The 12,047-nt window shown below is 36.5% G+C and overlaps 1 long non-coding RNA gene across 1 annotated transcript; it reads right to left on the bottom strand.

Moving 5' to 3' along the window:
- Window positions 1-13: 13 nt before the first annotated feature.
- LOC128601105 (uncharacterized) lies at window positions 14-11,784 on the bottom strand. The gene is made up of 3 exons (XR_008384650.1): window positions 11,442-11,784; window positions 9,631-9,682; window positions 14-102 (listed from the first exon to the last, which is right to left on the bottom strand). It is a non-coding gene; the product is annotated as an uncharacterized LOC128601105 (long non-coding RNA).
- Window positions 11,785-12,047: the final 263 nt, after the last annotated feature.

Here is a 12,047-nt window from a genome sequence, read left to right as displayed (position 1 = left end):
TTGGAGGACAGAGGTGGAGTATAGATGTGAACACTGTTATTAACACTGTAGTGACTCAGCCGACCTGCCGGGGCTGTGTGGAGATTAAAGCACTACAGGAACCTAAAACAGAGAACAGTGAGGAACAGGAATCTAATTATTTACTGTAGTTCATTCTGAAGTGATCGTGACTGCACACTACTCCTTCTGAAGGCTGGACACTGCACAGTATTACGGTCAACAGAAACAAGGCATTTGGAACACACTTGAACATTATTCTATTAAAATCAATCCAGACTATCACCAACACGGATACAACACACACATCTATCACAACTTAATATTGAACATATGGACTAAGCAACAAAAATTTCCCCACGCTACATCAGTTTCATTTTTAAGCATATTAAATGTTTGTGTTGTTTGATATTTTTTTTCCTGACAATGCTGTCGTCAAGTATGGCTTTCATGGTGGCTAGGAAAAAACCCTTCTCTCCAATAGAATAGAGCAGCACAACTTAGGTTTGCAAAATTGCATCTTAACAAACCACAAAAGTTCTGGAACAATATCCTTTGGACTGATGAGACCAAGATGGAGATGTTTGTTCATCATGCACATGACCATATTTGGCAAAAAGTAAAACACAGCACATCACCACAAACATCACATAACTGTGAAGCATGGTGGTGGAGGGGTGATGATTGGAGCACGCCCCTTCCAAAATTGCAGATACATTTTAAGTACAGAAAGAAAACAAAAAAAAGAATGATTTTTTTTTCCATTAAATGATTTTAAATTCTCATAGAAGACACTTTCAGTATTTGCTGATCTTAAACTTGTAACAGTTAAAATATTTATTCTGAAAATCAATGTACTAACAGAAACATCGGTCAAATAAATATCAGCAAATGAAATACAATTTAAAACCCTGTCTTCCCCAAGAGATATTTTGTCTCTACATCCATTAATTGGACAATTATTTTGGAGCTACTATTCTAATGTTTGAATTGTTTCCAACAATATTCAGCTTATCTGTGTGTCTGTGTACATAGCAGTTGGTTAGAATGATCTGTCCTACCAAGTCTACCAAGATAGAGACTTTTTTGTTTTAGAGTAAAAATATGAACACATTTAACCGAAACGTTGCCAAGATGGTGTTGGTTTTCTCTTATCATAGCTTTAAAAATGAATGAAATGCTTTGAAATTTCATTTAGTAAGAATGATAGTAAGGATCATGAGTTGCATCATCGATAACGATCAATGAGAATGTTCCAGAAGCAGCCATACAAGCCCAAGCCATGACACTACTTACACCATGTTTCACAGATGAACTTGTATGTTCTGGATCATGAGCAGATCCCAAGCCCACCAGAAAATAGCCATTTTTCTATCTCCTGACCTGTAACCTCAGGGCCTAATGGTGATGACTAGGGCTGCAACTAACGATTATTTTCCTAATCGATTAGTGGGGCAATTATTTTTTTTGATTAATCAGATGGGGGCGGGGCAAACTTTCAGTACCATTTTTTTGTTTATTAAAATAAATAAATAGTGTTACAAATATAAGCTTCAGTCTAAAACTGTCACACAACTGTTTGTCCAAAACAGAAAAGAACCCAATACACACACACAAACACCAGAATATATATTATTAATTTATTTATTTATTTTAGTTTATATTATATATAAAAGTATTTATGCATTGTTTTTTATGGATGCACAAAAAACACAGAATTAAACTACAGTCCTAAATTAATAATAAAAACTCACTTTCACTGCACCTTGTGGTTTTTGTCCCTCGCTGTCTTTAGGAATATTATTTTACTTGTGTTTACTTTTGATCATAATGTTTTAATTAGACATTACAGGTCTTACTCGCGCTACACTCTGTATCAGCGCGTCTACACAGCGCGTGATCAGCAATGCGGCCTCGTTACTAACACATCACTTCCGTTATAATAAACGACAGAATTTACACTGCAAATGCACTCATAAAACATAAAATGACAATTAATGTAAATTAAACTAAACTTTTTAAGCAGCTTGCACCAGTTTCCCCGCCCCTTACACACAGTGGAGCATTTTGGATAAAACATAACTTTGTGCTCGTGCAGCACTGTTTGATGTCCTCGGTGTTTAATATAAAATGCTCTCCTGCCTTAGAGGACTTTCTTCCTTAGCCACGTGATGATTTCGTCTCCGTCTGATGAGGACTGAGGTCATGTTGGGAATAAAAGGTAACGCTGACATAAACAGTAAACTAAAGAAATCCATTGTCAGTGACTCTGGGTATCCGCTAAAGCTAGCGGCGTCACATTACGTGCGTATGATAATGCGCTGTTGACTAGGAAGCAGCTTATACTTCCGGTTAAAACACTAGTAAAAAATCACTAGTGTTATATGAGAGATGATATTACCTTTCTAAAATAGACAGTAGAGTTAATAGTGCATAGTGTAAGTGTACAGTACTTCATCTGGGACACAACTTTAGTATTTACTCTCCGAAGCGTGTTTTCGGAACAGAAGTAACGTAATGAATATATCTCCCCTGTGCTACATGCAGACCAACTAATCCATAATGAGATTCGGTGACAACGATTTTCATAATCCATTATTATCGATTTTATCGATTAGTTGTTGCAGCTCTAGTGATGACACATACCAAGTTTAGTCACAATCCCTCAAAGCGTTGCGGAAATACAGCCTCAAGTTCAATTTTGTGTGTTCATTGTTGAATTCGTTGAAGCGCCATTCGTAAATGGTATGGTTTATCAAAATTCTGTGAATAACTTTTTGTCATAAGTGCCTGTACACGATGCAGCCCAACGTTCGTGCAAATCAAACAAACGGCCTAGGATGAGTTGGAAAAAATAGGTCTTGTATTTTTTTTTTTTTTTTAAATGGCAAACAGAATGTTTGCTCGAACATACGATAACTGGTATCATTGTTCTCTGCTTGAACCATGGAATCTATCAAGATCAGTCTCATAACAGTAGGCAAGGTGGTGCTGTCCTGAAACTTTTTGACTATCTTCAAGCTATTGTGCCAAAGACATTGACCGAGTTTAGTAATGATACGCCAAGTCGTTCATAAAACACAGCATTTTGTGACTAAATTCAAAATGCCCAACATCAAAAATGGCCAACACATGGATTTTTCATATCGTTGGACTCTGTATAGCCCACTGAATCCATTGAGACCAATTTGATGATTTTAGGACAAATTGTTCAGAGGTTTGTCCCCTAATAACAACAACAACAACAACAACAATAACAACAGAGAGGGAAGCATACCTAACGAGTCTGCAGTTAACACCAAATATGATCAAATCATTGAGGAACTACAGTTCACACACACACACACACACACACACACACACACACACACACACACTAACTTTTCTCTAACAGATTCCTTTTGAAGACAGTGGGTGCAAGTGTACTTATGTGTTAAAGGTCAGTGTTCTCCAGCAGAGATTTATCATTAATTCACTCTGAACTCTGTCCATTCATTATACATCACTGATACACATACACACACAACTTCTTATGACTCCATGACTCTTTATAAAACTGTCATAAACTGACATATTGACAACTCCTGAATTTATAAGCTCTTGAAATCTTGCTTTCTGGACTCCTGATGAGTTTCTTTACTGATTCATTACAATTCGCATTCTGCTGATTTATGAAAGCCCTATTTAATGGTTTTAGTAAGAATGTGGAATCATAGGTGCTCCTGAGTGGCACAACAAAAATGTGTTCTCCCAATCACTGGGAGATTACAAGTTTGATTCCCAGTGATGCCATAGCCATCTGTGACTGGGAACCAGGTGCTTCTATAGGGTGGTAGTGACCTATTGTATGGAGTTGATGTATAATAATGCATTTGAATTATCCAGACAGAAGACTGCCAGATCTCTCTTATGCTTCAGTGCCTTCCTGATTATTGGAGTAAGGTTGCTACTATATTCCAGGCATCCTAATATCTATGGTATTGTCTTACTGCACAGATTTTTCAATGCATTCCTTTCCCAACATGTACTGAGTTTTACTGTGGGCAATAATAACCAATAATCACCATAATTTTACCATTCCTGGTATTCACTGAAAGTTTTGAGATTTAGCTCCAAACCTCTACCATACCCATCTCTCCTTGAAAGTAGTGAAACGAGGGTGTCTGCGAGTTCATGTAAGCTGAAAGGGCAGAAGGCACTTTTCTCTGAGTTTGAGAAATCCAATATTTTAGTGAATCAAATTCACTAATTAATGTCTAATTAAAACACTATGGTCAAAAGTAGAGCTGCAACAACTAATCGATAAAATCGATAATAATTGATTATGAAAATCACCAACGAATCTCATTATGGATTAGTTGGTGTGCACGTGGCACGGGGGAGATTTACTCATTACGTTACTTCTGTTCCGAAAACACGTTTCGGAGAGTAAATACTAAAGTTGTGTCCCAAATGAAGTACTGTACAGTTACACTATACACTGTGTACTCTACCATCTAGTGCAGGGGTGGGCAATCTTATCCGGAAAGGGCTTGTGTGGGTGCAGGTTTTCATTCCAACCTGATTCCACCTGTTTAATCAGATGATCTTGGCTTTCAGTAGATTCAGGTGTGGCTTCTGCTTGGTTGGAATTAAAACCTGCACCCACACCGGCCCTTTCCGGATAAGACTGCCCACCCCTGGTCTAGTGTGTGGATTTTAGAAAGGTAATATCATCTCAAATGGAACACTAGCGGGTTTTTTCTAACCGGAAGTATAATCCGCTTCCTAGTCAATGGCGCGTGACGTCACACACACGTAATGTGACGCCGCTAGCTTTAGCCTCAGAGTTACTGACACTGACTTTCTTCTGTTTACTTTCTGTCAGCATTACCTTTTATTCCCAACATGACCTCAGTCTTCATCAGACTGAGGCGAAATAGTCACATGACTGAGGAAGAACGTGTGAGACCTCTAAATCCTCTAAGGCAGGGAAGCATTTTATATTAAAAAGTGCCAAGAAGATTTATAATCTTTATAAAGCAGAGTTTGTGTAGCACGGAAGTATGACAGTGATGAGGTCACAAGTTGCTTAAAAGGTTTAGTTTAATTCCATTTTATTGTCATTATATGCTGTATTTGCGCGATTTGTTTATTATAACGGAAGTGATGTGTTAGTAAATGATGTGTTAGTTAGCTCCTCACGTGCGATGCAGATGTGGTGATGCAGAGTGAGAGCACGAGTAAGATCGGTAATGTCTAATTAAAACATTATGATCAAAAGTGAAATAATATGTCTAAAGGCAGTGAGTAACAGAAACCACAACGTGCAGTGAAAGTGAGTTTTTATTATTAATTTAGGCCTGTAGTTTAATTCAGTCCTTTTTGTGCATCCATAAAAAATAATTCTGTATATATGTGTGTGTGTGTATATATATATATATATATATATATATATATATATATATATATATATATATATATATATATATATATACACACACACACATATATATACACACACACACAGATTTAATTATCTTATTTAGTTATATATATATATATATATATATATATATATATATATATATATATATATATATATACACACACACACATATATATACACACACACAGATTTAATTATCTTATTTAGTTATATATATATATATATATATATATATATATAATGTAAATATAAACTAAGTACTTATGCATAATTTTTTTTTTATGGATGCACAAAAACCACTGAATTAAACTACAGTTATAAATTAATAATATATATTCTGCTGTGTGTGTATTGGGGTCGTTTCAGTCTTATATAATTGGACATACAGTTGTGTAAAGTTTTAGTCTGAAGTTTATATTTGTAACACTCAGTTTGTGGATTTTATTTTAAATAAACAATAAAAATGGTACTGAAAGGTTGCCCTCTCTCCATCCGATTAATCGAAAAATCAGCCAACTAATCGATTATGAAAATAATCGTTAGTTGCAGCCCTAATAGACAGAGACAGATAAATAGAAAGATTAAATAGATGGATAGATATATATTACATTTGCATATATTAAGGATAAGTGTATATTAATGCACTGTAGTAGCAGCCCATTCACAGGGACCTGTATAGCAGATGCTCCACACAATCTACGCCAAATAATAAACACAGCCAATCAATGTAATAGTACCGAAACTGGTGGTTACAAGTCAGCTGTAGCTACCATAGCATATTGGAGTTGAAATCTTAAAGTGCAGACTTTCATCTTTAATCTGGTTTAATTTAATTACATCCAAATTGGGTGAATGGTGAAGGAATTATAGCACGTTAAATATGTAGTTTTAATTTTAATTTGACAAGTTACGTAATCGTAAATTGTCATTTTTAATACTTGGTGGCAAATACTTTGCAGTGAATGTCTGCCTGAAGTCTGGAACCCATAAATGTCATCAGAAGCTGGGTTTCTTGCCTGGTGATGCCCAGCCAGGCCTTTACGGCTTGTTTTTGTGGCATTTTGCCTTCAGTTTTGCCTTCAGAAAGTCAAATACAGTGCAACTACAAACTCTATTCTGCTCTTCCTGATTTTAAGGCTTACCAGTAGTGTATATCTTGGGGTAAACCCACTTTTTTTACTCTGGTGAAGTCTTCTCTTGATTGTTGACCTTGACACAGATATGTCTACCTCCTGAACTGTTGAATTTACATTGATTCATTTAGCAGACGTTTTTATCCAAAGCGACTTACAAATGAGGAAACACAAGCAACAAATGAGGAAATACAAGCAACAAAGGAGGAAATACAAGAACTGTTGTTTTTCTTTAACAGGGAAATAATTCATCAGTCATTCACCACAGTTGTTTTCTGTAATCACCCTACTGTTTTCAGTGTTCCTGAGCTCAACAGTGTGTTCTTTTTTTTAATGAATCTTCCATATATATATATATATATATATATAAAAAAAAAACACGTTATATAGTCAGTGAATGCACGATGCCAAACAGACAGAGTGCAGAAAATTAAAGAAAAACTGATGAAGGAGGAAGCGAAAGGGACATCTTAAAATTTTGAGAGTAAAAAGCCAGTTCAGCAAGCAGTGCTGCCTTTTTATGGACATAAAGTGCTGCTGCCAAATGTACTTTTAACTGAGAAATGAATAGTTTTACTGACTTTACAGTGAGTGACATACAGTGGGTGTGTCACTACATTTGTGGAGGGTAATACATTTCATAATATTTAAATGTTCTTTTAATGATTCTTTGGATTCATCTCTCCACTAAAAGTTGCTGTTGTGTTGTAATTATTTCTATATTTCTTCGGTGATGTAGCCCTTTTTTTTTTTTTTACATTTGAGCTCCTGCGGAACTCTCTGCGTGTCCCTGGTTTATTATTATTATTATTATTATTATTATTATTATTATTATTATATTGGCGGCACCATGATGATACTCAGGTGTGATATGTGGAATTGATACTGCGTACATGCAGGGAAAGAAAGGAAATCGAACTGCTTTAAGTGGTAAATTAGCTCATCTAGCATAGCATGGGTGGTGGCCAGCTGTTGTTGTTCCCTTACACTTTGCCCTTCAGCAGAAGGGAGCCTGATGGAATTCACCAAAACCTGTTTCATGAATGAAATTCTTCTGTCAGAAGAAGATCACACAGGATTTGGATGCAAATGCAGGTTTAATTTTTTTTTTTAAATCAGTGCAGCAAAAACAAAAAAAAAAGGTGACTCAAACATGGAGTGAAAGACCTGGTTGGGAAATCGCCAATCAGAATACACTTGGCTAAGTCAAACTTGTAAACTGTATAGAATCAAGTCCAAACCAAAACATCAGACTAAAATGTTCAGAATCAACACTGGCAGAAACCAGAAGTGAGATTTTTCAAAAACTTGAAGACTGTCTGGGTTATTTTTTAAAGGGGTGTGTGTGTGTATACGCGATGTGTACTTGATCAAAAGTCCTATAATTGAAAACAAGGATGTGTATAATGTTATTGGTCAAATAATGAGGGTGTTTATATTATTGACGGATGGAGGTTACGGTGTGATTTTCTGAGGATCCTGTAAAACTGTTTCTGATTGAGGCTGGAAGTGAAGTTATAGATTCTGTAAATCCATGAACACTGTAAAACACGATCGCCCATTAAGCTATGTGAACTTATTTCTTCCAATTGCCACGACAAGTTTTGAATATTCAACAAGTTTATAAGTTTCCAAAAATTAAAATGAAAGTAATCCATTCTTGACTAGTAAAACTGGTAAAATGTAACTTTTTGAGTTGAAACAAAAATTATTTTCAGTTTCAGTTTACTCACATTTTCAAGGCAGCAGGCAAACTTTCGTTTCGAAATTAACCACCTAATATGTTTTAAGTGAAATAATCTGGGGTTCAACCTAAATCCTAAAACGCTAAACCAGGAGCTCCCAGACATGGGGTTGCTTGATTTATAAATGGGGTTGGGAGAGAAGCTCACAATGCCCACTTTTGTTTCATTCATTTTTAAAAAATTTTTTTAGAAATGAATATTAGAAATAATGAAGATGGAATTTGTGTGCTAATATTTTGCAATGTTACTGGGAGCCATATTTAAATAAATTTTCATTAGCGTAGTTCAGCTTTGTTTTCTGCACTTATCAGCTTATCAGTGTGTTTAACGTCACGGGGCATAAAATCGCTAAACATTTTGCAGTTCGAAATCTGACGGACAGAGATGTTTTGGCTCTGACATACCATCTAGCGAATGTCGCGTTTAAATCTTCCAGATGTACATAAGATAGGCAGCCGAGTGTTTGAACAATGCTGCAAAACCAGTATCTAGTATCACACCTCCCAGTATCTAGTATCACACCTCCCTGACGTGGATCATTTTCCTATAACAAATCACTTCCCACTAGACACGTATGTCAGTACAAGGAAAATTCCTTTGTCTCTTACATTACACATACTTATGGCGATGACATAATAAAATGCTCAATTCTTACAGTGGTCATATATTATAAACCTGGATTTAAAAACAATGTACAGTAGTCAAGGCTTGAGATTGCACAAATTGCCCTAAAGCTACATGGACCAGTTTGGGTAAGCAGTGAGAAATTAAATCATCAGAACATTACAAATGTAAAGAAGTGACTGGAGGGAGAGGAGAAACACTTAGAGGAAGAGGTGTGAATGAGAAATGACAACAAGACAATAAGAATAATGACAGTAAAAAGTTCAGCATAATTGTTTTCACAAATGATCAGTTAAAGTGTAAACAACTAAATTCTCTCTCCATTTTCTCTAACATAGTTAAATGGCAAACTTGTTCATTTTCCAAACTCTGATTTGATGTATATTTGTGTTTAGTACACATCACACAGCCCCATAATGGACACACTGACATTACACGTGAAATAAGATGCCAGATACTGCAGTGAACACCTGCACACAACATCTCCAAGTTTCACACACAAAAATAAAGCAGGATTTAGTTAAAAGTCTGAGAGCTGAAAATGCAGTCATTTTTAAACATTAACAGTAAAAATTGTAATATCGTAAACCATGATATCAAACTTTTGTAATAATAGGCAACTATCACAATATACACGTTATATATCAGCATATGCCTCTTGATGATACTGAACACAATGAAAATGAGAGCTGTGTAAACTCACCAGCACAGAACAGCAGCTGCTCAGCAGGCAAACACACAGTACAGTCTAGAACCTGGTTAAATGAGAATAAAGTGCTGTGAAATGTCACGATAAACATTATACACTTATTATACACGAAGAAGATAAAATGAAGTTTAAATCTCACAGCTGAAAATAAACAATAAACAAACAGCCTGTCTCTCTCCGGACAGCGCTGAGTCACATGACCACACCAAACTACAAACAAGCTCTGTGTGTGTGTGTGTGTGTGTGTGTGTGTGTGTGTGTACACATATTCAAATAACACATGCACACATCAACAAAAACAATAAACAGTGCTGTGCACCAAGTGTGGAATTTAAGGTACTTTATATACATCACCAAAATAGTTTAAAACTAATAACACCAACAAGTAAACCATTCATTCACTTCTCTTCAGTAAGCATGTTCTCCTGGTACTTGCAAGGCATACGCAGCAGGTTAGTCCTGTTAGTTAACTCTGTCTAACTTTGCAGAAACTTCCGGTAGAGACAAGATAACTGTTCTATTGGCATGGAGCTTTTAACCATAAGTGCAGTTTCTGTACAGTGTGAGTGTTTTAAACCAGGATGGATGGGATCCAGGAGCTGGTTTTAGGTAAGAGGAACAGAACTTGTAAACAGCACATTCATATTTGAGAAAGGAAATAAAGAAAAGTTGGAAGTTGACTCAAGTGACTGTCTTCATGATTTAGAGATGATGGTGGTGGGGGAAAAAGGCTTCCATGTGGAATGATCTACATCTACTTGTGATTTTCTCCATTCTGTTTTCACCATTCTTAATTCCCTTCTATTGTGGCATAAATATCCAATAGTTATATATATATATAAAATAGTGGAGATGTTGGTGGCCTGTTGTTCTGTGCTCACAAGTCATTCAGCAAATCTGGCAGGGCAAAGTTTTTTTCAGTAGAAGGTGTTGACCAGAATCCCCTTCCACATCCTTCACATATCTCCAGCCTCCAGAAGTGGTCATGGATTTTCATTTCTTGCTATCCTGAATGCTATGTCACCTGATCTGCAGGTGTTCACCACTGTGCCCAAATCTTCCATCGGTTTTTCAGTTTCTGCTTTACACATGAGAAGATGTTTTTTAAAGCAGCAGCAACATGGACTTCACTTGCTGATTAAGCTAATCATAGATGCTTTAAAAGACTCCATGTTGTTGGAGTTGGGGTTAGAGTAGTAGGTAGCATTCTCCTGGTGTAGTGTGTAGTCTGTGCTTAGATAAAGACCAGAAGTGTTCCCTAGCAGTAGCACTACAGCAATGTGTTAATGAGTACCATGTTAAACTCTCAGAGGAAGCAGTCTGGCCAACACTTTACTGTTAAACAGCAGCATTGATGAGCAGTAACTCCAAACTCAAAACAATCTTCTGTTTATAAAACACATAAGCTACCTCTGCAAATCTTACTGAACCATGGTACACTCATACACACCTGAACATTCATCAAACCCTCACTAAACCTGAACACACACACACACACTCACTCTCTCTCTCTCTCTCTCTCACACACTCACACACCTGTTTGATTTACTCAGCATTAACAACCATGAAACTGTACATACACCAAAACCTCCCCAGTAAAGCTGACACACAAATATTATATATATATATATATATATATATATATATATATATATATATATATATATATAAACAAACACACACAGGTGATCTCCATCAACACACTGGTTTTAAAACTGTTTAATAAACACACAATTCCAAGTATGTGTGTGTGTGTGTGTGTGGTAAAGAATGTAGGAAGTCGCACAGGAAACTAAGTTACTTACCGAGATTAACGTTTCACTAAATCCGCACTTTAATCCGATAAAACAGCGCAGAAACGCCGAGAATCTCCGCAGTGTGTGTGTGGAAATGTGTGTATCAGTATATGTGTGTGTGTGTGTGCATGTGTACGTGTGTATGGGAGAATGCGCTATTTTCTTATTGAGAACACACAACTCCTATTAAATCAGCTGTATTTCCTCAAGTGACCGCTTTTTTCGAAAATCGGCTTGTGCGCATGCGCGGGCGGAGCTTCGGTCGGTCTGACCGACCCACCCGGTAGTGATGGGAAGATCGGATCATATCACTGACTTGGACCTTAGATACCCTTCAGCAAAATCGATCGGATCTTTATTCAATTCATTTGATCAGAATTAAATAAAAATGTTACCTTTTCAGTAACACTACTTACTCAAACTCTGATCATATTCCGAACACGGAAATATAATGTAGATAGTGCAGATAGATAATGATAGATAATGCAGCCAAGGACTAATTATGAGAAACTGAACTGATTAATTCAGCACTCAGTTGGATATCCTGGTCCGAGTCGGACCTTCTTGCGTCACGTGACCGCCGCAAAGGCTGGGGCTCTTTTCTCATTCCTTTTG

Source organism: Ictalurus furcatus, chromosome 25, assembly GCF_023375685.1.
Source record: "Ictalurus furcatus strain D&B chromosome 25, Billie_1.0, whole genome shotgun sequence".
In the NCBI taxonomy this organism is placed as follows: domain Eukaryota; kingdom Metazoa; phylum Chordata; class Actinopteri; order Siluriformes; family Ictaluridae; genus Ictalurus; species Ictalurus furcatus.
The sequence above is the reverse complement of the archived record's forward strand: the minus strand, read 5'-3'. Positions and strand labels throughout refer to the sequence as shown.